The sequence below is a fragment of the Hyperoodon ampullatus genome (assembly GCF_949752795.1).
Source record: "Hyperoodon ampullatus genome assembly, chromosome: 19".
Taxonomy (NCBI): domain Eukaryota; kingdom Metazoa; phylum Chordata; class Mammalia; order Artiodactyla; family Ziphiidae; genus Hyperoodon; species Hyperoodon ampullatus.
This window is the reverse complement of record NC_136932.1, coordinates 58,782,688-58,808,882: the sequence shown is the minus strand read 5'-3', so window position 1 is coordinate 58,808,882 and position 26,195 is coordinate 58,782,688.

Sequence of the window (26,195 nt, the reverse complement as noted above, 5' to 3'; positions counted from 1 at the left end):
GGACAGGAATTATGTTATGTCAAAGAGCCAAATGAAAGCACTCTCAATCTCTAAAGCAGGACAATTAAAGTAGTATAGGATTATAACACAAAGAATAAAATAAGTACCAATTAGTCCATACTGATGTAAATAAACGATTGAATAAATAAATAAATGGAGGAGAACAGACAAATATCCCATGCAAAGAAATTCCACATAATTTATAAAAATACTCATTCTTTAAACGATGGAGCATAACTTTCCACTCCTTAAGTGTGGGTTGTGCATAGTGACTGGCTTCCTAAGAGTACAGTATAGAAAAAGGGGGGTGGGGGTGGAGAATAACTTTAAAATGGACAAAATTGTTCAACATTGCAAAGTTTGACCAGGATAATATCAACAGTGATAAATCATGTTGATAGTATGTCCCCTTAATATGATGTGACGAGAATGGCATTTTACCCCTGTGATTATTCCTCCCCAATATCTGTAACTCCAGTCTAATCATGAGAAAAACATCAGACAAGTCTCAACTGAGAGCTATTCTACGAAATAACTGTTCACTTCTTCTGAAAACCATATCAAAGTTAGCAAAAACAAGGAAAATGTGAGAAACTGCAACAGCCAAGAAGAACCTGAGGAGACATGACAATTAATTATAATATGGTTTCCTAGATGAGATCCTGGAACATTATACGGAAATTAGGTAAAAGCCAAGGAGTCAATAAAATATGGACTTTCGATAATGATAATGTATCAATATTTGTTCATTAATTGTAACAAATGAACTACAAATGTAACTATTAATAATAAGGGAACTGGGTATAGGGTATATGGGAACTCTCTGTACTATCATCATAATTTTTTCTGTAACTCTCAAACTATCCTAAAATTTTAAAAAAGTTTATTTAAACAAATGTAAGCCTCTTTCTTTCCTTTTTTCTTTTATTTTGTGTTAAGCGGGCCTCTCACCATTGTGGCCTCTCCCGTTGCAGAGCACAGACTCCGGATGCGCAGGTTCAGCAGCCATAGCTCACAGGCCCAGCCACTCCAAGGCATGTGGGATCTTCCCGGACCGGGACACAAACCCATGTCCCCTGAATCGGCAGGCAGACTCTCAACCACTGCGCCACCAGGGAAGCCCTAAGCCTCTTTCTTTAGTGATAAAGAAAAACTAGCTCAGACTTTAAAATAGTAGTCCCAACCCTCTTCCCTTCTAGCCATCAAGGTTTCAGAAAATTTTAACACTTAATCCTGGTCACTGAGTTACAGGCTCCAATGCGCTCTTGGAAAATCCACCTAGTAGGTGCTAATGTGATGAGCAAGATGATGTAGCCTTACATCATCCTCTGATGTAACCTGCACGGTTTATATGGAAAAAGGGCTGCAGGATAATTAAGATCAAGTGCCTAAACAGTGTGGGTGCTTAATGATTGTTAGCTAAAGGAAAAACAGATGCATTCATTCAGTCTTATTCCAATAATGTCAGAAAAAAAAATGAAACTAAAACTTATGTCTAAGAAGTGGAAAACAGTATTCTCTGTCATGAAATTCAAAATTATCTTAATGTGTAATTAAATGGACTACATGTGTGTGTATTACATATGTGTTTCTTAAAGAGTAAACCTAATAGTTGGCCAACACTGATTAAGTTATTCCTTTAGCAGGGGGAGTCACTTAATGAAGTCAGTTAATTTCTATACTTATTGTCATTAAAATTAATTGACAAGACTTTAAAAAAGACATTCTCAGAATCCTGTTTTGGCAGTCATCATCACTGGTTCTACTCCTGAACATAGCTGTAGCTACATTTGTTCTTAAAAACCATAGGTGCAAGCAGGACTTTAAATGTTTCTGACTTATAGACTGAAGCCTGTATTTTACTGCTCTCATTGGCTAGTCATGGGCAAGAAGTTTGGAGGCCCTAAAACCTCAACAGAAAAGAAGACTTTAAGGTTTCTATTTAAATGTGATACAAGAAAGCAAGGTTTGGATAAAAAATTTCTCCTCTCAATTTGAACTTCATTTGGTTTTTACTTCTTTAATTCTTGCTCTTCTATTGGTTATAATTAGTGACTTGTTAACATTGATAAAAATAACTTAAATCACTTAATTTTTATTCTTGTAGATGTTTTAAAAATCATAAAATAGTTTTAAAAATCAAAATCTGAGATCTTTTTCCCTGCAGCTAAAACTGATTTGATTCAGCTAACCAAGAACATGATTTACTAAATTATACAAGATTATTATTTTTCCATGGATCAAATTATTTGAAATAAAAGCATTATGAAATTAGTGAATATAGTATGGCTATCATAGACCATAATATACATTTTTTAACATCTTTATTGGAGTATAATTGCTTTACAATGGTGTGTTAGTTTCTGCTTTATAACAAACTGAATCAGTTATACATATACATACGTTCCCATATCTCTTCCCTCTTGCATCTCCCACCCTCCCACCCTCCCTATCCCACCCCTCTAGGTGGTCACAAACCACCTAGCATATCTCCCTGTGCTATGTGGCTGCTTCCCACTAGCTATCTATTTTACGTTTGGTAGTGTATATATGTCCATGCCACTCTCTCACTTTGTCACAGCTTACCCTTCCCCCTCCCCATATCCTCAACTCCATTATCTAGTAGGTCTGAGTCTTTGTTCCCGTCTTACCCCTAAGTACTTCATGACATTTTTTTTCTTAAATTCCATATATATGTGTTAGCATACAGTATTTGCTTTTCTCTTTCTGACTTACTTCACTCTGTATGACAGACTCTAGGTCCATCCACCTCACTACAAATAACTCAATTTCATTTCTTTTTATGGCTGAGTAATATTCCACTGTATATATGTACCACATCTTCTTTATCCATTCATCTGTCGATGGACCCTTAGGTTGCTTCCATGTCCTGGCTATTGTAAATAGAGCTGCAATGAACATTTTGGTACATGTCTCTTTTTGAATTATGGTTTTCTCAGGGTATATGCCCAGTAGTGGGATTGCTGGGTCCTATGGTAATACTATTTGTAGTTTTTTAAGGAACCTCCATACTGTTCTCCATAGTGGCTGTATCAATTTACATTCCCGCCAACAGTGCAAGAGTGTTCCCTTTTCTCCACACCCTCTCCGGCATTTATTATTTCTAGATTTTTTGATGATGGCCATTCTGACTGGTGTGAGATGATATCTCATTGTAGTTTTGATTTGCATTTCCCTAATGATTAATCATGTTGAACATTCTTTCATGTGTTTGTTGGCAATCTGTATATCTTCTTTGCAGAAATGTCTATTTAGGTCTTCTGTCCATTTTTCAATTGGGTTGTTTGTTTTTTTTGTTATTGAGCTGCATGAGCTGCTTGTAAATTTTGTTGATTAATCCTTTTTCAGTTGCTTCATTTGCAAATATTTTCTCCTATTTCTGAGGGTTGTCTTTTTGTCTTGTTTATGGATTCCTTTGCTGTACAAAAGCTTTGAGGTTTCATAAGGTCCCATTTGTTTATTTTTGTTTTTATTTCCATTTCTCTAGGAGGTGGATCAAAAAGGATCTTGCTGTGATTTATGTCACAGAGTGTTCTACCTATGTTTTCCTCTAAGAGTTTGATAGTGTCTGGCCTTACATTTAGGTCTTTATTCCATTTTAAGTTTATTTTTGTGCATGGTGTTAGGTAGTGTTCTAATTTCATACTTTTACATGTACCTGTCCAGTTTTCCCAGCACCACTTATTAAAGAGGCTGTCTTTTCTCCACTGTATATTCTTGCCTCCTTTATCAAAGATAAGGTGACCATATGTGCATGGGTTTATCTCTTGGCTTTCTATCATGTTCCATTGATCTATATTTCTGTTTTTGTGCCAGTACCATAATGTTATGATTACTGTAGCTTTGTAGTATTGTCTGAAGTCAGGGAGCCTGATTCCTCCAGCTCCATTTTTCATTCTCAAGATTGCTTTGGTTATTTGGGGTCTTTTGTGTTTCGATACAAATTGTGAAATTTTTGGTTCTAGTTCTGTGAAAAATGCCAGTGATAGTATGATAGGGATTGCATTGAATCTGTAGATTGCTTTGGGTATTAGAGTCATTTTCACAATGTTGATTCTTCCAATCCAAGAATGAGGTATATCTCTACATATACTTGTATCACCTTTAATTTCTTTCATCAGTGTCATAATTTTCTGCATACAGGTCTTTTGTCTCCTTAGGTAGGTTTATTCCTAGATATTTTATTCTTTTTGTTGCAATGGTAAACGGGAGTGATTTCTTGATTTCACTTTCAGCTTTTTCATCATTAATGTATAAGAATACCAGAGATTTCTGTGCATTAATTTTGTATCCTGATACTTTACCAAATTCATTGATTAGCTCTAGTAGTTTTCTGGTAGCATCTTTAGGATTCTCTATGTATACTATCATGTCATCTGCAAACAGTGACTGCTTTACTTCATCTTTTCCGATTTGGATTCTTTTTGTTTCTTTTACTTCTCTGATTGTTATGGCTAAAACTTCCAAAGCTATCTTCAATAAGAGTGGTGAGAGTGGGCAACCTTGTATTGTTCCTGATCTTAGTGGAAATGGTTCCAGTTTTTCACCATTGAGGATGATGTTGGCTGTGGGTTTGTCATATATGGCCTTTATTATGTTGAGAAAAGTTCCCTCTATGCCTACTTTCTGGAGGGTTTTTATCATAAATGGGTGTTGAGTTTTGTTGAAAGCTTTCTCTGTATCTATTGAGATGATCATATGGTTTTTCTCCTTCAATTTTTAATATGGTGTATCACATTGATTGATTTGTGTATATTGAAAACTACTTGCATTCCTGGAATAAACCCCACTTGATCATGGTGTATGATCCTTTTAATGTGCTGTTGGATTCTGTTTGCTAGTATTTTGTTGCGGATTTTTGCATCTATGTTCATCAGTGATATTGGCCTGTAGTTTTCTTTCTTTGTGACATCTTTGTCTGGTTTTGGTATCAGGGTGATGGTGGCCTTGTAGAATGAGTTTGGGAGTATTCCTCCCTCTGCTACATTTTGAAAGAGTTTGAGAAGGATAGGTGTTAGCTCTTCTCTAAGTGTTTGATAGAATTCACCTCTGAAGCCATCTGGTCCTGGGCTTTTGTTTGTTGGAATATTTTTAATCACAGTTTCCATTTCAGTGCTTGTGATTGGTCTGTTCATATTTTCTATTTCTTCCTGGTTCAGTCTCAGCAGGTTTTGCATTTCTAAGAATTTATCCATTTCTTCCAGGTTGTCCATTTTATTGGCATAGAGTTGCCTGTAATAATCTGTCATGATCCTTTGTATTTCTGCGGTGTCAGTTGTTACTTCTCTTTTTTCATTTCTAATTCTATTGATTTGAGTCTTCTCCCTTTTATTCTTGATGCATCTGGCTAGTGGTTTATCAATTTTATTTATCTTCTCAAAGAACCAGCTTTTAGTTTTATTGATCTTTGCTATCATTTCCTTCATTTCTTTTTCATTTATTTCTGACCTGATCTTTATGATTTCTTTCCTTCTGCTAACTTTAGGGTTGTTTTGTTCTTCTTTCTCTAATTGTTTTAGCTGCAAGGTTAGGCTGTTTATTTGAGATGTTTCCTGTTTCTTAAGGTACGATTTTTTTGCTATAACTTCCCTCTTAGAACTGTGTTTGCTGCATCCCATAGGGTTTGGGTCGTCCTGTCTCCATTGTAATTTGTTTCTAGGTATTTTTTGATGTCCTCTTTGATTTCTTCAGTGATCACTTCGCTATTAAGTAGTTTATTGTTTAGCTTCCATGTGTTTTTTTTTTTTTTTTTCGGTACATGGGCTTCTCATTGTTGTGGCCTCTCCCGTTGTGGAGTGCAGGCTCCGGATGCGCAGGCTCCGCGGGCATGGCTCACGGGCCCAACTTCAGCATGTGGGATCTTCCCGGACCAGGGCACAAACTCGTGTCCCCTGCATTGGCAGGCAGACTCTTAACCACTGCACCACCAGGGAAGCCCATGTTTGTATTTTTTACAGATCTTTTCCTGTAACTGACGTCTAGTCTCATAGCATTGTGGTTCGAAAAAATACTTGATACAATTTCAAATTTCTTAAATTTACCAAGGCTTGCTTTCTGACCCAAGATATGTTCTATCCTGGAGAATGTTCCATGAGCACTTGAGAAAAATGTGTATTCTGTTGTTTTTGGATGGAATGTCCTATAAATATCAATTAAGTCCATCTTGTTTAATGTATCATTTAAAGCTTGTGTTTCCTTATTTATTTTCATTTTGGATGATCTGTCCATTGTTGAAAGTGGTGTGTTAAAGCCTGCTACAATGATTGTGTTACTGTCAATTTCCCGTTCTATGGCTGTTAGTATATGCCTTCTGTATTGAGGTGCTCCTATGTTGGGTACATAAATACTTACAATTGTTACATCTTCTTCTTGGATCAATCCCTTGGTCATTATGTAGTGTCCTTCTTTGTCTCTTCTAATATTCTTTATTTTAAAGTCTATTTTTTCTGATATGAGAACTGCTACTCCAGCTTTCTTTTGATTTCCATTTTCATGGAATATCTTTTTCAGTCTGTATGTGTCCCTAGGTCTGAAGTGGGTCTCTTGTAGACAGCCTATATATGGGTCTTGTTTTTGTATCCATTCAGCCAGTCTGTGCCTTTTGGTGGGAGCATTTAATCCATTTACATTTAAGGTAATTATTGATATGTATGTTCCTATTATCATTTTCTTAATTGTTTTGGGTTTGTTATTGTAGGTCTTTTCCTTCTCCCTTGTTTCTTGCCTAGAGAAGTTCCTTTAGCATTTGTTGTAAAGCTGGTTTGGTGGTGCTGAGGTCTCTCAGCTTTTGCTTGTCTGTAATTTTTTTAATTTCTCCATCAAATCTGAATGAGATGCTTGCTGGGTAAAGTAATCTTGGTTGTAGGTTTTTCTCCTTCATCACTTTAAATATGTCCTGCCACTCCCTTCTGGCTTGCAGAGTTTCTGCTGAAAGATCAGGTATTAACCTTATGGGGATTCCCTTGTGTGTTATTTGTTGTTTTTCCCTTGCTGCTTTTAATATGTTTTCTTTGTATTTAATTTTTGATAGTTTGATTAATATGTGTCTTGGCATGTTTCTCCTTGGATTTTTCCTATATGGGACTCTCTGTGCTTCCTGGACTTGATTAACTATTTCCTTTCCCATATTAGGGCAGCTTTGAACTATAATCTCTTCAAATACTTTCTCAGTCATTTTCTTTTTCTCTTCTTCTTCTGGGACCCCTATAATTCGAATGTTATTTCGTTTAAAGTTGTCCCAGAGGTCTCTGAGACTGTCCTCAGTTATTTTCATTCTTTTTTCTTTATTCTGCTCTGCAGTAGTTATTTCCACTATTTTATCTTCCAGGTCACTTATACGTTCTTCTGCCTCAGTTATTCTTCTATTGATCCCTTCTAGAGTATTTTTAATTTCATTTATTGTGTTGTTCATCAGTGTTTGTTTGCTCTTTAGTTCTTCTATGTCCTTGTTAAATGTTTCTTGCATTTTCTCTATTCTATTTCCAAGATTTTGGATCATCTTTACTATCATTCTGAATTCTTTCTCAGGTAGACTGCCTATTTCCTCTTCATTTGTTAGGTCTAGTGGGTTTTTACCTTGCTCCTTCATCTGCTGTGTATTTTTCTGTCTTCTCATTTTTCTTATCTTACTGTGTTTGGGGTCTCCTTTTTGCAGGCTTCACATTCATAGTTCCCATTGTTTTTGGTGTGTGTCCCCAGTGGTTAAGGTTCATTCAGTGGGTTGTGTAAGCTTCCTATTGGAGGGGACTAGTGCCTGTGTTCTGGTGGATGAGGCTGGATCTTGTCTTTCTGGTGGGCAGGTCCATGTCTGCTGGTGTGTTATGGGGTGTCTGTGGCCTTATTATGATTTTAGGCAGCTTCTCTGCTAATGGGTGGGGTTGTGTTCCTGTCTTGCTAGTTGTTTGGCATAGGGTGTCCAGCACTGTAACTTGTTGGTCGTTGAGTGAAGTTGGGCCTTGGTGTTGAGATCGAGATCTCTGGGAGATTTTCGCCATTTGATATTACATGGAGCTGGGAGGTCTCTTGTGGGTCCGTGTCCTGAAGTTGGCTCTCCCACCTCAGATGTATAGCCCTGATACCTGGCTGGAGCACCAAGATTCTGTCATCCACACAGCTCAGAATAAAAGGGAGAAAAAGTAGAAAGAAAGAAAGAAAGAAAGAAAGAAAGAAAGAAAGAAAGAAAGAGGATAAAATAAAATAATGTTATTAAAATAACAAATAATTATTAAGAAACAAATTTTTTTAAGTTAAACAGAAAAACAAACGAACAAAAAAACAGACAGACAGACCCCTAGGACAAATGGTGAAAGCAAAGCTTTACAGACAAAATCTCACACAGAAGCATACACATACACACTCACAAAAACAGGAAAAGGGGAAAAAATAATATATCTTGCGCCCAAAGTCTACCACCTCAATTTGGGATGATTCGTTGTCTATTCAGGTATTCCAGAGATGCAGGATATATCAAATTGATTGTGGAGCTTTAATCTGCTGCTCCTGAGGTTGCTGGTAGAGATTTCCCTTTCTCTTCTTTGTTTGCACAGCTCCCGGGGCTCAGCTTTAGATTTGGCCCCACCTCTGCGTGTAGGTCACTTGAGGGCATCTGTTCTTCGCTCAGACAGGACGGGGTTAAAGGAGCAGTTGGTTCGGGAGCTCTGGCTCACTCAGGCCACAGGGAGAGAGGAATACGGATGCGGGGCGAGCCTGTGGCAGCAGAGGCCAGCATGACGCTGCACCAACCTGAGGCGGACCGTGCATTCTCCCAGGGAAGTTGTCTCTGGATCACTGGACCCTGGCAGTGGCGGGCTGTACAGGCTCCCAGGAGGGAAGGTGTGGATAGTGACCTGTGCTCGCACACAGGTCTCTTGGTGGCGGCATCAGCAGCCTTAGTTTCTCATGCCTGTCTCTGGGGTCTGCGCTTTTAGCCGCGGCTCGCGCCCGTCTCTGGAGCTCCTTTAAGCAGCGCTCTTAATCCCCTCTCCTCACGCACCAGGAAACAAAAATGGAAGAAAAAGTCTCTTGTCTCTTCCTCAGGTCCAGACCTTTTCCCGGACTCCCTCCTGGCTGGCCATGGTGTACTAACCCCTTCAGGCTGTGTTCATGCTGCCAACCGCAGTCCTCTCCCTGCGATCCGACCGAAGCCCGAGCCTCAGCTTCCAGCCCCTGCCCGCCCCGGCGGGCGAGCAGACAAGCTTCTCGGGCTGGTGAGTGCAGGTCGGCACCGATCCTCTGTGAGGGAATCTCTCCGCCTTGCCCTCCACACCCCTGTGGCTGCGCTCTCCTCTGTGGCTCTGAAGCTTCCCCCCTGCGCCACCCACAGCCTCCGCCCATGAAGGGCCTTCCTAGTGTGTGGAAACCTTTCCTCCTTCGCAGCTCCCTCCCTCTGGTGCGGGTACCGTCCCTATCCTTTTGTCTCTGTTTATTCTTTTTTCTTTTGCCCTACCCAGGTACATGGGGAGTTTCTTGCCTTTTGGGGGTCTGAGGTCTTCTGCCAGCGTTCAGTGGGTGTTCTGTAGGAGTTGTTCCACGTGTAGATGTATTTCTGATGTATCTATGGAGAGGAAGGTGATCTCTGCATCTTACTCTTCCGCCATCTTCCTCAACTCCCTATACATTTTAAATGTAATGTCTGACACACATAGGGACATAATAACCGTTTATTGAATTGATCTGTGCCATTTGTAGATTGGTACCTGTTTTACCCGGAGCCTTTTATTAAATTTTTAAAGTATATAAGACACTCGTGTATAGATGCATATTTGCTTATAATTTTAACAAAGGGGATTTTTGGTTGTTGTTTTCTTTCCTTTCTTCTTTTTTTTTTCTTTTTCTTTTTTCTTCTTTTCCTTTTCCTTAAGAAAAGGCTCAACTGCATAGGGATTATGCAATCAATACTCCATCACTCTCAGTTAGCCATCTAGGTATCTGAACCACCCAAGCCAGGCACCACTATAAATTAAAGTAGAAGTTAGCTTAATTGTGAATATGGTGCTGAGGTAGGAACCAATTATATGTTTGCTGGTTTTCTCAATTCAAACATATCAAGTAAGGGCTAATATTACACTATACATTCTATGTGCCATCATTCAATTACACTGTCTAAACAGGAGTAACAAGCAGGTCTTCAGGGGCTGAACAGGTAACAAACATGTTAAGTAACTAGGATGCCAGGCAAAGGGACATGGTTCTCACTAGTGTCATGGGGGTATAAATGTAAATTAAGCTTTATTAGAGAAAAATTTACAAGTAGGAAACACATGATCATAAGCTCTTATAATTCCATAAAGAGGAGTGCTTGACCTGGCATAGTGGTCCGTATGCACAACATAAATACCTCTGGAATAGGAACTCTGCATTTCCAATACTCTACCTCAGCGGTTTTCAAAATGTGGTCCCCAACTGCTCCACCCCTACTCCTATAATAGACCAGCAGCATAAGTGTCAACCAGAAACTTAGAAGAAATACAAATTGTTGAATCTACTCCAGACCTATTGAATTGATTCCCTTGAGACATCTTGTTTGACCTATGGAACATTTAGAAGTATGCCTTTTAATTTCCACATATTTAGGGCTTTTAGGATTTTTCTTTTATCTTTCTGGTATAGATTTCTAGTTTGAGTCCATTATTGTAACAGAACATTTTTTAATTATTTCACTTTTTTAATTTAAGGTTTTTTTTTTTTTTTTTTTTGATAGCCCAGAAAGTGTTCTGTCTTGGTAAATGTTCCATAGGCACTTGAAAAAAATGTGTATGCCGATGTTGGATGGTATGTACCATAAATGCTAGCTACATCCTATAGTTTTTGGTGTTTAGTTCTTCTGTATCTTTGCTGATTTACTAATAGTTCTACCAGTTATTGACACAGGGATGTTGAAGTCCCCAACAACAATTATAGATTTGTCTATTTTCCTTTGTTCTATCATTTGTTTCATGAATTTTGAGGCCCTGTTGTTTAGTACTCATACATTTAGGATTGTTATATCCTCTTGTAAATTGACCTTTTATCATTATTTGATGTCCCTCTTTGTCCCAGTAATTTTCTTCGCTCTGAAATCTACTTTGTGGGAGAAAAGGTATATTAGTATAGCTATTCCAGGTTTCTTCTAATTAGTGTTTGCATTGTGTATCTTTTTCCATTATTTTATATTCAACCTACCTACATTATTATAAGTCAGTTTCTTAAAGATATCATATAATTGGGTCATATTTTTAAGACAGATTCTATCAATCTCTGTCTTCTCCTGTCTCCTATAGAGTCCATCCAGTGAGTTTTTTATTTCATGTATATTTTTCAGTTCTAAAATTTCCCTCTTAGAAGTGAGCCCTTCAGCTCCAGCCTTGCCTTCAGATGACAGAAGTTCCAGCCAACATCTTGAGTGAAACTTATGAGAGACTATGAACCATTACAATCTAAGATGTTCCCAGATTCCTCAGAATATGTGAGATGTTTGTTGTTTTAAGACACTGATTTGTGATATAATTTCTTATGCATTGCTATCAATGCTAGTTTTTTCAGAGACAGATGCATTAGGTGGGGAAGATGTCAGGGATTTATTTCATTGTATCACCTTTATAAAGTAAATCAGACTTCAAGAAGATTATGCCCAAATTATGTAAAAATGGTATCAATAAACACCAGCCCAAGTTTATGTTGGCCTTTTCTGATGGAGAAAGTCTCTATCCCCAATATACTTCTCAGAGATAAGGTATGTGTTAAGAACTTAAATTTATTTATGCCATGAGCTATATCATTAGACCATCTTGGAAATATTTTCATTATGTTAATATATTTTCTTGTCCAGAATACCAAGATATCACCTTTAACAGAATCCTTGACTTTTTAAGGTCTCTTGTTTGAAAAATTTATAGCTGTAATGTCTCCTCCCCTATTCCAACTAAGAAACTGATATCTAAAGCCCCTTATGGGCAAGAAATACATTTTTATTTAAGATATATGGGAAGACATATTATCAGAGATATTATCTGCTTCAGGTCCCTGTACACTTTGAAAAGTACCAAGCCATTTGAACAATGAAACAAATCCCAAATAGCCCAAGCTCTTTTCATATTGATCTTCTAACCCCAGACCATCAATGAACACCTGAGACTGCAAACATGAGAGCTTATTTGACTGGGCAGTTAAAATAATCAACACATATCACAAATAATTACTGTTGCTCTTTCTACCCTAGCCCACATGTCCAGGCAGAGAAAACTAATTAAAAAAATGGCCAAATGTGCAGGCCAACAAAATTTGTTTTGAGAGGCCTCTGAGGAATCTGGAAATCAGGATTTCTAGTTTGAAGTGTTTGAAAGCACCTGTCCCTAGCATAAACTATTCAGATGTAAGATGATGTTATAGTTTATCCTGGGACTAAAGAGATAATATTTGACCATTCTATGTCTATGAAGTCTTGGTTACGTTCTGTCATTCAAAGTCATACAAAGAAAATATAATTTGTGTGTACCCATGCACTGCTTAGACAGATGGAAGCACAGCAGGTAGGTAAATACTGACATTCTCTTCCATGAATACCTTCAAAGAAAGGGTCAAAGATAAGATAGTAAGTAAAGTAAATGCAGATTAGGCAGAACATCTGTTTAAATAGGATAACAGAGAAAACATTCATTGCTTTTTCAGATAGAATTTTCTCTTCTAATTTATCAATGAGCATCTGGTTAATTCTCCATTCCTTGTAGCCTACCATATTGGCTTTCTGATTAAAATTAATAACTTGATAAAGTACAATTAGCCACAAGATATAATTTGTGCTTTCTCTTTTTTGATTAGAAATTACTTGTCTTACAAGGATAAAGCTTTTAAGAAAAGCAACTTTTGAAATATAAAGTTATTCTTGCAAACTTTTAACAGCAAATTTGAACTTCCATGGATTGAGTTGTGAGTTTTAATAAATTCTACTTCTGGTGGACAAAAGAGGAGACTATTTTTAAGGAATAAAGAAACCAATATGATTTCATCTGGTTTATACCTTCTCTTATGCAACATATGATGCTTCTCACTTCCTTTCTTAAATCATTTCAGCTCCCCAGCATTCTTGACAGAAAGCAATCTTTGTTCTTTCACACCTATTATGTTCCTTCTTTTATGTTACATGAAACCTCCTCCATTTAATCATTCTCTTCCAACTAGTTATTCCACAGGGTCTGATTTAGCTGATCTAGGTGGGGTCCAGGCCCAGGCTTACTTCTTCACATATCTAGTAATTTTTAACTGTGTTCTGGACATTGTATATAGAAGAAGAATGGGGATTGAAATATCATATCATTTTGTTTTGTTTTCAGAAAATGAATGTCTGAAGGATATGCTGGATGGCTGGGCATTCACATTACTTCAAGAGTTGAGTTTGGTTGGGGCTGAGCTGCAGTTTTAAATACATTAACTTTACCCCATTAGCCCCACTGACAACTTCCTGCAACAGCTAGGAAGATCAGGGATCAATCCCTTTGATTTTGACAGTGTTTGAAATGGGAGGGGTACTTGGTCACATTTTCAGATAGTTTTGAGTCATCATTTGATTCAAATGCACAAGAGCTATAGAATCTAAATACTGTAAAAATGTGCAAGCCTGCACACACACACACACACACAAATCTGCCTTCTAACCCCTTGTCTATACATTCTCTATACATAAAATTTTTGGTGGGAAGAGGGTGTAGCAATGCGATTTTCAGACTGAGTCTGAAAATGTATAGATTTCAATTTATTGTACAATACTCTCATTTAAATAGTCAGCTGGTTTCTCCTCATCCCTGAAAAAATCTCATGTAAATCAGATAAATTGCTCCACTTGGACATATCTAAACCAGATAATTTCCCTCAGGTATGAAACTTTCTGCTCATCTGTAAAGAGCCCCTCTCAAGAATTCAGTTCATCAAGGCATCCTTCTCTACTTTGTAACCTGATTTTTTTTAAAAAAAAAACATTATCCTTATATTATCTGTTTTTGCCTCATGTTACCATGGGAGCAAAGGTATTTTGCTACTGGAAGCAGAAATCTACTCCTCCTAGGGATGCTCATTCATCAACCCATGGACCTTACTTTGAGAAAACTACTAGGAAATTGCACCATAAACAACATTTAGAGAAATCTGCTTAAAGTCATAACTTAGAGATTGTTTTATATTCCTTACAGCCTAAGGCATGCATACAAGTCAAGCAACAAAAAAAAATGTTATTATCTCACAGAGATATTAGAACTATCAGCCACTAAGAATCCTTTGTAAAGCATCCCTTCTTTGTTTAGATGAAATTTATGTCAAATTGTACTATTGCTCACTCAGAGCCTAACACTCTTTTTTTATTTCAAGTATTGAAATAAAGCTTATCCTCAAAAAGTACATACCAATGTCATCTTCTAGTTTTCCTCTGAGTTAAATGAATATTTTTTTAAATTAATGAATATAATTTGTCTGTATTATATTCAACATGAAATTGGCTTTGGCTCTTTGGGGGCTTTTTTGGTTTCATACAAATTTTAGGATTATTTTTTCTAGTTCTGTGAAAAATGTCATTGTTATTTTGATTGGGATTGCATTGAATCTGTAGATCCCCTTCTGTAGTATGGACATTTTAAAAATATTAATTCTTCCAATTCATGAGCATGATCTATCTTTCCATTATTTGTGTCGTCTTCAATTTCTTTCATCAATATGTTATAGTTTTTAGAGTACAGGTTCTTCATCTCCTTGGTTAAATATATTTCTAGGAATTTTATTCTTTTTGGTACAGTTGTAAATAGAATTGTTTTCTTTTTAATTTATCTTTCTGATAGTTCATTATTAGTGTATAGAAATAAAACAGATTTTTGTATATCAATTTTGTATCCTGCAAATTTGCTGAATGTATTTATCATTATTATTGTTATTTATTATATTAAAGCTACTTGTTCTAACAGTTTTTTTGTGTTGTCTATAGGATTTTCTATATATAGTATCATGTCATCTGCAAACAGTGAGAATTTTACTGCTTCCTTTCCAATTTGGATTCCTCTTATTTCTTTTTATTGTCTGACTGGCTAGGATTTCCAATACTGTGCTGAATAAAAGTGGCAAGAGTGGTCATCCTTGTCTTCTTCCTGACCTTAGAGGAAATGTTTTCACTTTTTCACTGTTGAGTATGATGTTAGCTATAGGCCTATCATATATGACCTTTATTATGTTTAGATATGTTCCCTCTATATTCACTTTTTTGAGAGTTTTTATCGTAAATGAGTGTTGAATTTTTCAAAAGCTTTGTCTGCATATATTGAGATTTTTATGTGATTTTTATCCTTTCTTTTGTTAGTATGTTATATCACATTTATTGATTGAACCATCCTTGCATCCCTGGAATAAATCTCACTTGATTGTGAAGTATGTTATATTAAGATACTGCTGGACTTGTAGAATGAGTTAGGAAGCAATACCTTCCTCTTCAATTTTTGAAGTAGTTTGAGAAGGATAGGTGTTATCTCTTTCTTAAATATGTGATAGAATTCACGTGTGAAACCATCTGGTCCTGGACTTTTGTTTGTTGGAAGTTTTTCTCTTACTGATTCAATTTATTTACTAGTAATTGATCTGCTCATATTTTCAACTTCTTCCTGATTCAGTCTTGGGAGATTTTACATTTGTAGGAATTTGTCCATTTCTTCTAAGTTTTCCAAGTAGTATATAATTGTTCATAGTAATTTTTATGGTCCTTTTTATTTCTGTGGCGTTTGTTAGTTGTAAATTCTCCTTTTTTGTTTCTGATTTTGGGGAAGGTCTCTTTTTTTTTCTGAAGAGTCTGGTTGAAGGTTTATCAATTTAATTATCTTTTCAAAGAACCCAGCTCTTAGTTTCATTAATCTTTTGTACTGTTTTCTTTGGTCTCTATTTCATTTATCTCTGCTGTAATCTTTATTATTCTCTTTTTCCCACTAACTTTGTGTTTTGTTTATTTTTTTCTTTTTCTAGTTCCTTTAGGTGTAAGGTTAGATTGTTTGAGATTTTTCTTGTTCCCTGAGGTAAACCTGTATCTTATAAACTTCCCTCTTAGAACTGCTTTTCCCATAGATTTTGGAAAGCTGTATTTCCATTTTCCTTTGTCTAAAGGTTTCTTTTAAATTTCTTCATTGATCCATTAGTTGTTTAGTAGCATACCATTTAATCTCTACATGACTGTGTTTTTTCAAGTTTTCTTCTTATAACTGATTTCTAGTTTCATACATTTGTGGTCAGAAAAGATGCTTGATATAATTTCAGTCTTCTTATTTAACTGAGACTTGTTTTTTGGCCTAACATGATCTATCCTAGAGAATATTCCATGTGCACTTGAAATGAATGTGCACTCTGCTGTTTTAGGGTGGAATATTCTTTGTATATCTACTAAGTTCATCTGATCTAATGTGTCATTTAAGGCCAGTGTTTTGTTATTGATTTTCTCTCTGAATAATGTGTCCATTGAAGTGGGGTGTTAAGGTTCCCTACTATTATTGTGTTACTGTCAAGTTCTCCCTGCATGTTTGTTAATAGTTCCTTTATATATTTAAGTGCTCTTGTATTGGGTGCATATATTTTTACAAATGTTATATCTTCTTGTTGGATTGAACCCATTATCATTTATGTAATGTCCTTCTTTGTCTCTTGTTGCAGTCTTTGTTTTAATGTCTTTTTTTCTGATTTAAGGAAAGCTACCCTACCTTTTTATTTGTTTGTTTCCATTTTCATTGAATATCTTTTTGCAAACCCTCACTTTTAGCCTGTGTATGTCTTTGAATCTGAAGTGAGTTTCTTGTACTCAGCATAAATATGAATCTTTTTTTTTAATCCATTCAGCCATGCTATGTCATTTTATTTTTAAGTACAGGGGTATAATCTAAGTTTAATAATGGTGTGACTTTAGAATGCTAGTAAAAGCACTATAAATGAGTCCAGAGAAAATTTCAACAATGGAGAGTATACTGGGTTCTGCTTGAATGTGGAAGGAATTCTAGCCAGTCATCAGAGGAGAGAGAGACAAGCTAGCACTGCATGCTGAGAATTATTTCATCCATGGCTTCTCACACAAGAAGTTTGGGCAATACCATGGAGCATATTTTCAGCAATTGTTTTGAGAAGTCTTCCAGTATTTTCTTTATGAACATTTTTAATTGACTGTAAAATAAAAGTCTTGGCATTGAAGAATAGTAAGTATTATAAGAAGGTAAGTAATTATTACTTTAAAAATAATCAACCTGATGCCTAAAGAAGTTAAAGAAATTCTTCCAATGATAAAACAAATCAAAGAAAGACCAGGCCAAATTTTAAACTCAGATATTCCAAATTATATCTTTTCCACAGATTATTTTTCCCTTTTTTCTAAGATCTGTTTCCTCTACTTTGAACTCTGGAGTAGATTTTTTTCCCTTGACATTCAGTCTTGGGGATGATTTTTTTTTAATTGAAGTATAGTTGATTTACAATATTGTGTTAGTTTTAGGTGAACAGCAAAGTGACTCAGTTATATATATATATATATATATTTCAGATTATTTTCCATTATAGGTTATTACAATATATTGAATATAGTTTCCTTTGTTATACAGTAAATCCCTGTTGCTTATCTATTTTACGTACAGTAGTTTGTTTCTATTAATCCCATACTCCTAATTTATCCCTCCCCCCCTTTCTCCTTTGTAACTATAAGTTTGTTTTCTATGTCTGTTGCTCTGTTTCTATTTTGTATATAGATTCATTTGTATTATTTTTTATATTCCACATATAAGTGATGTCATATATTATTCATCTTTCTCTGTCTGGCTTACGTCTCTTAGTATGATATTATCTAGGTCCATCCATGGTGCTGCAAATGGCAATATTTCATTCTTTTTTATGGCTGAGTAGTATTCCATTGTGTATATATGCCACATCTTCTGTCATCAAAAAGAATACAAATAACAGATGTTGGCAAGGATGTAGAGAAAAGAGAACTCATGTACAATGTTGGTGGGAATGTAAATTGGTGCAGCCACTGTGGAAAACAGTAGGGAAGTTTCTCAAAGAATAAAAAATAGAACTACCACATAATCCAGCAATTCCACTCCTGGGTATATACCTGAAAAAAATGAAAACATTAATTCAAAAAGTTACATGCATCCAATGTTCACTGCAGCATTCTTACAATAGCCAAGATATGCAGTCAACCTAAGTGTCCATAACAGATGAATGTCCTTATTTTTTGCCTACTGTATCAAGTTGAATTCTAATTTGACTGTTAAGGTTTCCACAGTGTGACTTCAAGCTACATTTTGAACTTACTTCTTTGCATGTATCTTGTGTGCCATCCAAACTGGAAGAATATTCTCTGGGTTTCCTTAACAGGTCCTTTGCTTTTACATCTCTAAATGATTATGTCTGTTCCAGAGGAAAATTCTCTATTTCTCATTGCTCTCTTTATCCATCAAAATCTTATGCATCCTTTAGCATCATCACCTTGACATACATCCTGATCCATGAAACTGGACTTGATCCCTTTCTCTTTATTCTCCCTATAGCATGTGGCTTTTACCTCTCCAAAATGTTTGTTCAGCTCTATATTATAGTAACAAATTTTTTGTTTGTTTCTGAAACCAGAGTGTAAGATCATTGAAGGAAGGAGTTAAGCTAGCTCATGTCTATATCCCACACAGCCACATCCCCACCAGCAACAATCACACTGCATTATGGTTAGTATCTTTTACACAAATCTTTATTTAAAATATGATAATTTTATATTGGAAAGGTACAGGATCAATGTGAGTTTCTGTGTTCTCACCTCATTCACTTGGTAGACAAAATATATTGAGGCTCTAGAAAGTTTAATGAAATGAATTTCATTAAATTTAAACAAACCTAAATATAAACTATTAAAATGATACTTACTTAAGTGATTCCATATTAGATAAGATTAAGCATGATTTAAGTAAGGGAAAATATACTCCTTAAATTGATTGTTTTCCATCTGTTGTTTAGATTCACCACAGTAGAATGTACTGCTTTAATTTTTTGCATATTCCATCCATTTATTCATCAAATATTTATCAAAAGCCAGCACTGTTCTAGGTACTTCTACCCAAATCCCCTTAGGACAGACTGTTGCATTTCAGGGTTTTTCGGGTTCCTGTTTCTCTTTCCCCATTCTAATACACTTAAATTTTACTCTGAATTCAATAGTACCAACAGAGTCAAAAAAGACAAACCTTTATTTATTTTAATGGGTCTTTTGGGGTAACCACACAAAGTTTATAGAGCACTGCTATAACTAAGACATTTCAGGATATGCATTATTACCTAATCACGCATCTTGCAATAATAAGTGCTTTTATATATTCTCATTCCAGACCTTTTGAATAGTTTTTAAAACATTAATTCATTTATTAAAATTAATTCCAAATTTTAATTCTGAACATATTGTATAATATTTTGACCTGTATGACAGCTGCTTCCTTGCAAGCAGTCAGATGGTATTATTAATACCATGAAACTTTGCATTTACATTCCTTTGTGTCTTTCCTCAAGGAATAACAGTGCTTCTGGGCTGGGTCCTCAAGAGAAATCCAATATGTGAAGGGTACTGGAGGAGTGGTGAGTGGCTAGCCATAAAACAAATGGGTGTGTAGTTCTCACCTGTGCCATACAAATCCACACAGGCTCACTTCAGAAAGGGAGAGTCTTTTGAACAAACATATAAATGATTCACCTTCAACTCTATTTTGTATTCAGTTATGGCTGCTCTAAAGCTATTCTTTAATTTTGTAGAGCAACCTGGAATTCATCAGAGACAACCAAGGCCAGCATTGAAAAAATCAATACTCCTCTGGGTACTCACTCTTTTGTTACCTCCAGCTTTTCCTGCATGCCACCACGTTGCCTTTCTAACAAGTAGAGTAGCATGGGAGCCATGTGTTTACATGTGTATATGCGGGGAGATGTTGCCAAGTGGAATCAGAGAAGTCTGTACTAATTCTTATTCATATGAAGTCAGTATTACTCTGTAGCCTCAAATTTAACAGTTACACAGATGCAATCACAATCAACCTGCTGGAGACTGGATATACTCTTATTTTAAATGAGCACACTCATTATAAGAGAAACTGAAACGTCTATAAATATCTGTAAATTTTAAATTTATACATATAAGATATGTACTTAGAAGTCATAAATATATAATATATATAAATATAAATTATATGTATTTCAGTTTCCCTTATATTGACAGTATTATTGTTGGCCTGGTAATTATGGATGGGTACACACATCAGGATGAGATTAATCCTGATGACTTCTTAGGGTAAGGTAGAGAGTCAGTTAAATTATAATACCCTTCTTGGGATTAGGCAGTTTATAGAAGTCAGGCAGAGAAGCCAGACAGTATTTTCTAATGGAGAGGAAAGTAATGAGGCTCTTTTGTATCCTACTAAGAGTAGTATTAAGCTTGCTAGGGTGTGATCAACAAACTCAATACTCCTGAATAGATATCAGAAACTTAGAATAGCCATTTATTCTCAGATACAGACTAAATATACATTTACTTATGTCTTCACTCTTTGAAAATTTCTTGATTTGTCATTGGACCTTGATTTTATGACAGAACTTTTTTACTTTGTAACTTGTCAAGTAGTAGAACTCAGAAGAAACCAACCTGAAATGCCTTTGTCCAAATTTCCTATAAGAAGTAGAAAATTAGGAGAAACAAACCTTAATTCTCTTAAAGACCTAAGATGCTGGAAAGAGGATTAACTTTTCCTGCATTAAAATGGAATTTTCAAAATTTAAATAACAAATTTCTTTTATATTTGGCTCCTAGTAACATTTTGAAGTGAAACAGAACTTGAAAATAATTGGGATTTTCATTAAGATTGAACTTAAGTCTCCTCCTCTTTTTCTTTCCCTTCCCATTCTTTTCCTTCCAAAACAATTCAGTCAAATAGCAGAAACTAACACAACATTGTAAAGCAATTATACTCCAATATATATATATATATATATATATATGTATATATATATATGTTATATATATATATAAATATATATGTTATATATATATGTTATATATATATATAAATATATATGTTATATATATATATGTTATATATATATATAAACAGGAAAAGGACATTTGTACATTGTTTGTGTGTATAGTTCTATGTCATTTTATCACACTTGTAGATTTCTCTAACCACCACCAAAATCAAGATTCAGAACTGTTCTATCCTCACAAAGTTCTCTCTTATGCTACCTATCTATAGGCACATCCATCATCTTTATGCATCATCCCTAAACCACGGTGACCAGTAATACGTTTTCCATCTATATAATTATCTCATTTCAAAAATGTTATATAGATAGAATTATATAGTATGTAACCTTTAAGAGTTCCCTTTTTTCACTCAGAGTAAAGACCTTGAGATCCAAAGAAAAAATTCTATTAGGTAGAATTCAACAGGTAGGCATCATATTGGAAGCAGAATAAGGTAGATTCTGGTATGGGTGTTGAAACCAAAGTGAGGAAAAGGAGGGTATCCACATGGGGGATGCAGCAACAGTGGTCCAGGATTTGGGGACCCCAGTAAAGAGAGGAAGCACCCACACAGGGGACAAACTGATGGCATCCAGTGAAGGGGGAGAGGGGTGTGTAGCAGGTAGCAGCAACAGGAGATTAGGGAATAGATCAAATAAGTGAATATATTAAAGAGAATGAGAGCAAAGTTTCTCTTTGTCAGAGAAGGGAGTTACAAGTATGGAAAGAGAGAAAACTGGAATGTATTTTGTGGTGTAGGAGTTGAGTTGTAGATATCAGTGTGAACTCATGGTTTTCAAAATGGATGGATAGATGGATGGGTAGATGATGATGATGATAGATAGATAGATTGATTGATTGATATAGATAGATAGATGATAGATAAATGTGTGTATGTATGTATGCATTCATATATGTATAGATATGGTGTGGATATGGGTGTGTGTCCCTAGCTCTGTCTACTGACAGTTACACTCAATACCAAGAAGCATACTTAGCATCCAGATCATGATTTTAAATACGCTTCTCCACCTACAGAAATCAGAACTTTTTGGAAAGATGGCTGGGAAGATACAAGCTGAGCCTGGAATATCTTCTTATACCTGAAAATAAGGCAACACCCCCAAAATAATGCAGATTTCTCAAAAGGACATAGAGTCATTTTGCAGGGGTACCACTGGTCAAATCTGAGACAGTTTGACTATCAAAATAAATAATAATAATTGATTATAATCATTGAGTAAAACTGGAATCTACAAGTCCATACTGTTATAAAAAAAGCAACAAAAAATTGAGAGTGTAATGAAGAATGGTACATTTACATAGTCTCAAAATACCCCCTACAAAATACATATTAATTACAAATTGAAGAATCCTAGCAGACACAAACTTAAGTCATCAAAGTTAATATCGTCAGTAATGTGACAAATTAAAATGTTGTGCCACCTGGAAGGAGGCAGTAAGAATGCTGTATCATGTCTATGATATTCTACCAAAGGGGTATAACCTGAATCTAATCCTAAGAAAGTATCAGACAAGCTGAGGGACACTCAGTAAAACAACTAGATTCAGGACTAGCCACGTGATTTGTGGAACCCAGTGCACACTGAAAAAGCAGGGACCCTTGTTCAAAACTTATCAACACTTTTAAGAAGTAACATTAGAACACTAAACAAAGTGCAGGGTCTTTCTAAGCATGGGGTCCTGTATGACTACACAGGTCACACACACATGAAGCTGCCCCTGCCTGGCTTTTTTAAAAGAGTCAAGGTCTCCAAAGTCAAGGGAAGACTTAAGAACGGCTCCCAACTGAAGGCAAAAGAGACCTGACAACCAAATGCGATACAGTATTCTGCACTGAATCATTTTGCCAGAAAAGATATTATTGGGACAAATGGCAAAACTTGAAAAAGGGCTGAGAATATGATGGTTGCAATGTATCAGTGATAAATTCCTAATTTTTTAATTACAGTTTAGTTATATAGGAAAATATTCTTGTGTAGGAAATACATACTGCAGCATTTTCAGGTGATAGCAATTTGCTCTCAAATGGTTTGGAGAAAAGTGGAGCTCTTTGTACTGTACTTTCAACTTTTCTGTAAATGTAAGATTATTCCAAAAGATATTAAATTTTAGGGTGAAACCTCTCTAGATCTGACTACCCACTTGAAACACTTTTTTTTTTTTTTGAAATCTTGGATGATACAGGACAAAGAAGTAACTGCAAGCACTTTCGTAAAATTATCAGAAGTCTTCATATGAGAAAGGCAGAGTTCTGGTTATAAGGAAACACTATGGTCTCATTTCTGAGCTTCTTTGATGTCTGGGTTCAAAAGTCTCAGAAATCGTATCACATTCTCACAAAGTGACTGTTTCATTGCTGGGTTGTCAGCCTTCCCCAACACCCCAATCTCCAAAAACAGTGACTCAGTTATGCTTTTTAGGTTTACTATAACAAATGTAGTGGAGTTTACCTGAGGATCTGACAGGCTAAGGCCAAAGGGATAATACCGTTCTTTAGGTCACCACAACTTCACCCGGCTTCTCTTCCTTTTGTTGCCAATTTTCACATTCACGCATGCACACGTGCACACACACACACACACACACACACACCATAAGTAAGAATAAAATGGTAATAAAAATGAAACTAGCAGATTCTGATCCAGACATGTTGGCATAGACTTGTTTTTCCATGCTTTTCCCCATTAAATACAATAACCCCTGGAAATAAAGCCAGTGGTGACCAAAGGAGAGTTCTGAAAGGCGGTTAGAGGAAGACAAACTTGTTTGGAGCCCTGTGACTGTAGGAACAACACAACAGTCTTAGGACACCTTACCAGTGCATCCCAACAGAAAAAAGCAACCAAGCATGAGAGTTATTGACCCCTGACTGAGCAACAGAAGGCAGTCCAGGCAGGCTCGTTCCTCTTCTAGGATCAAACGGGAGTCCCCTGCATGCACCAGAAGAGTTGGGCACCATTTCTCATTAGGGAGCCCAGCTAAGAAGCAGCAGCCAGTCATTAGCAAGGGGATCCTCCTTTCCCACCACCACAAGTGGTTGAGCCCAGAAAACCCCTTCGTCCGTGATTCTGTGGCTCCCTTTTTCAACTGAGAGACATCTAAGGGTCACAGCCTGGAGAAGTCCCTACTGTCCCCTCAGGCAGCACCAGCAGGGAACAATGGAGTCCCAGGGGCACCAGATATACTAAACAGGACAAAAGGACACAGCAAAAACTCTGACTAGGAAACTCTCATTGGAGACACAGCCCATAAAATAGGCCGGGAGTTGCATGCTTAAACCTTAAATGGTGTGACTGTCTGTTCAATAAGAGTTAAATAGGACCCAGAGTGTCCTGAGGTTATAGGCAAAATGTCCAGACTACAGTAGATAAAAACTCATCATACCAAGAACTAGGAAAATCACAACTTGGAGGAGAAAAGACAATCGACTGATGCCAAGGCTGAGACAAATCAGATGTTGGAATTATGTGGCCAGAATTTTAAAGCAGCCATAGTAAAAACACTTAAACAGTTAATTATAAATTCTCTGAAGCAAGCTAAAAATAGCAAAACTCAATTTTAATAAATAGTAGTAATAAAGAAGTATCTAATGGAAATTATAGAAGTGAAAAATATGATAACATAAATTTTAAAACACTCATTGAGTGAACTGAATAATAGGGGGGAGATGACAAAGGATAGAACCAGTGAACTGAGGACAGATAAAAGAGCATATCCAATCAGAACAACAGAGAAAAGAGACAGGAAAAAAAATGAATAGAACCTTTGGAAACCTGTGGGACAATGATGAAAAATCCAATATTCTTGTCATTGGAATTCCAGAAGGAGAAGAGATAGAGAGTAGGTCTGAAAGAATATTCGAAGGAATGATAGCTTTGATACCTCCTCTCTATATTTCCAAGGAAGACTTGGTTTAAAAACAATCTAGTCTCCTTAACTCCTATAAATGTCCAATAAGCAGAAAGAGAGAACTGGATTGGTTCTTTCCTAGTTCCGTGCTAACCCATAGGATGATTTTAGGTAAGTCGCTTTATCACTATGGCTTATGAGATTTCCATTTCTTCATTTGTAAAAGGAAAAGGGGGCAGTGGCTTAAGGGAGACAATCCCCAGGGTTTTTCCAGCCCTCTGAATCAATGATATTTGTCTTCTGATTTTTTTCAATAGTTTTCAGAGCCCTAGAGTATATAAGTACTTGAATACATACTGTTCAGTTCTCAGCTCCCCTTTGGGTGTGAATTCAGAGCTGATAAAATTTTAGACTCAAAGATCTGGTCTGATGACAAGCCTCACCCTTCCCTGACACCCTCCCCATCTCTTCTAATTCTCAGGAAAACACATTTTCATTTTCACTTTTGCTGCTCAGGGCATGACTTCTACAAATATTCTATGTCACCTAGACCATTTCAAATCCACACCTACAAACATCTTGACATTTATAATCAACACTTAAGTAGCCCCATTACTCCTCTGATGTAGGTTAGCGGGACACAGAAATTGCCAGGTGCCTACTGGAGGGTTTGTGCATATAATGTCAGGACTCTCACCTACATTAGATTTGCTGGAAGACGGTAGAAAAGCATTTAAACTCTCTCTGCTCCGATTTAAACACTGAGGAATAGGACAACCTTTGGGAAGCATTTCAGTTTCTTGGATAAATAAAAATGCACTGGGCACTGAGGACTATTATTATCCCATTTATGAAGCACTTCATCTCTCTGTAAGGGAGCTTCTGCCTACACTGAATGTGTAGGCAGCACGTCAGCAAGCTGCCAATGCCCTGCATTAAGTATTTCCTGTCATCTGTGCTTGTCAGAGATTAGTTTGCAGACATTTTTGCAGAAAGCATGAATAATACATACTGTTGAATACAATATTTATCATACAACATCTCCAGTGATTGAAAAGCATCACCCAACAGCATCCTCTATTGTGTGATTTCTTTCCATCAATGTACCCTAACTAGGCTGTACATCACTAACCACTGAGTCACGCCTAGTCTAACACAGAGCCAAAACTAGGAGTTGACTCAGTTCTACAAGAGCATTGTGGTGTTCTCTGAAAATATGTGTGTGGCTTCCCGTAAGCAAAAACTGAGGATAAAAAAAATATATTTTTTTATTATT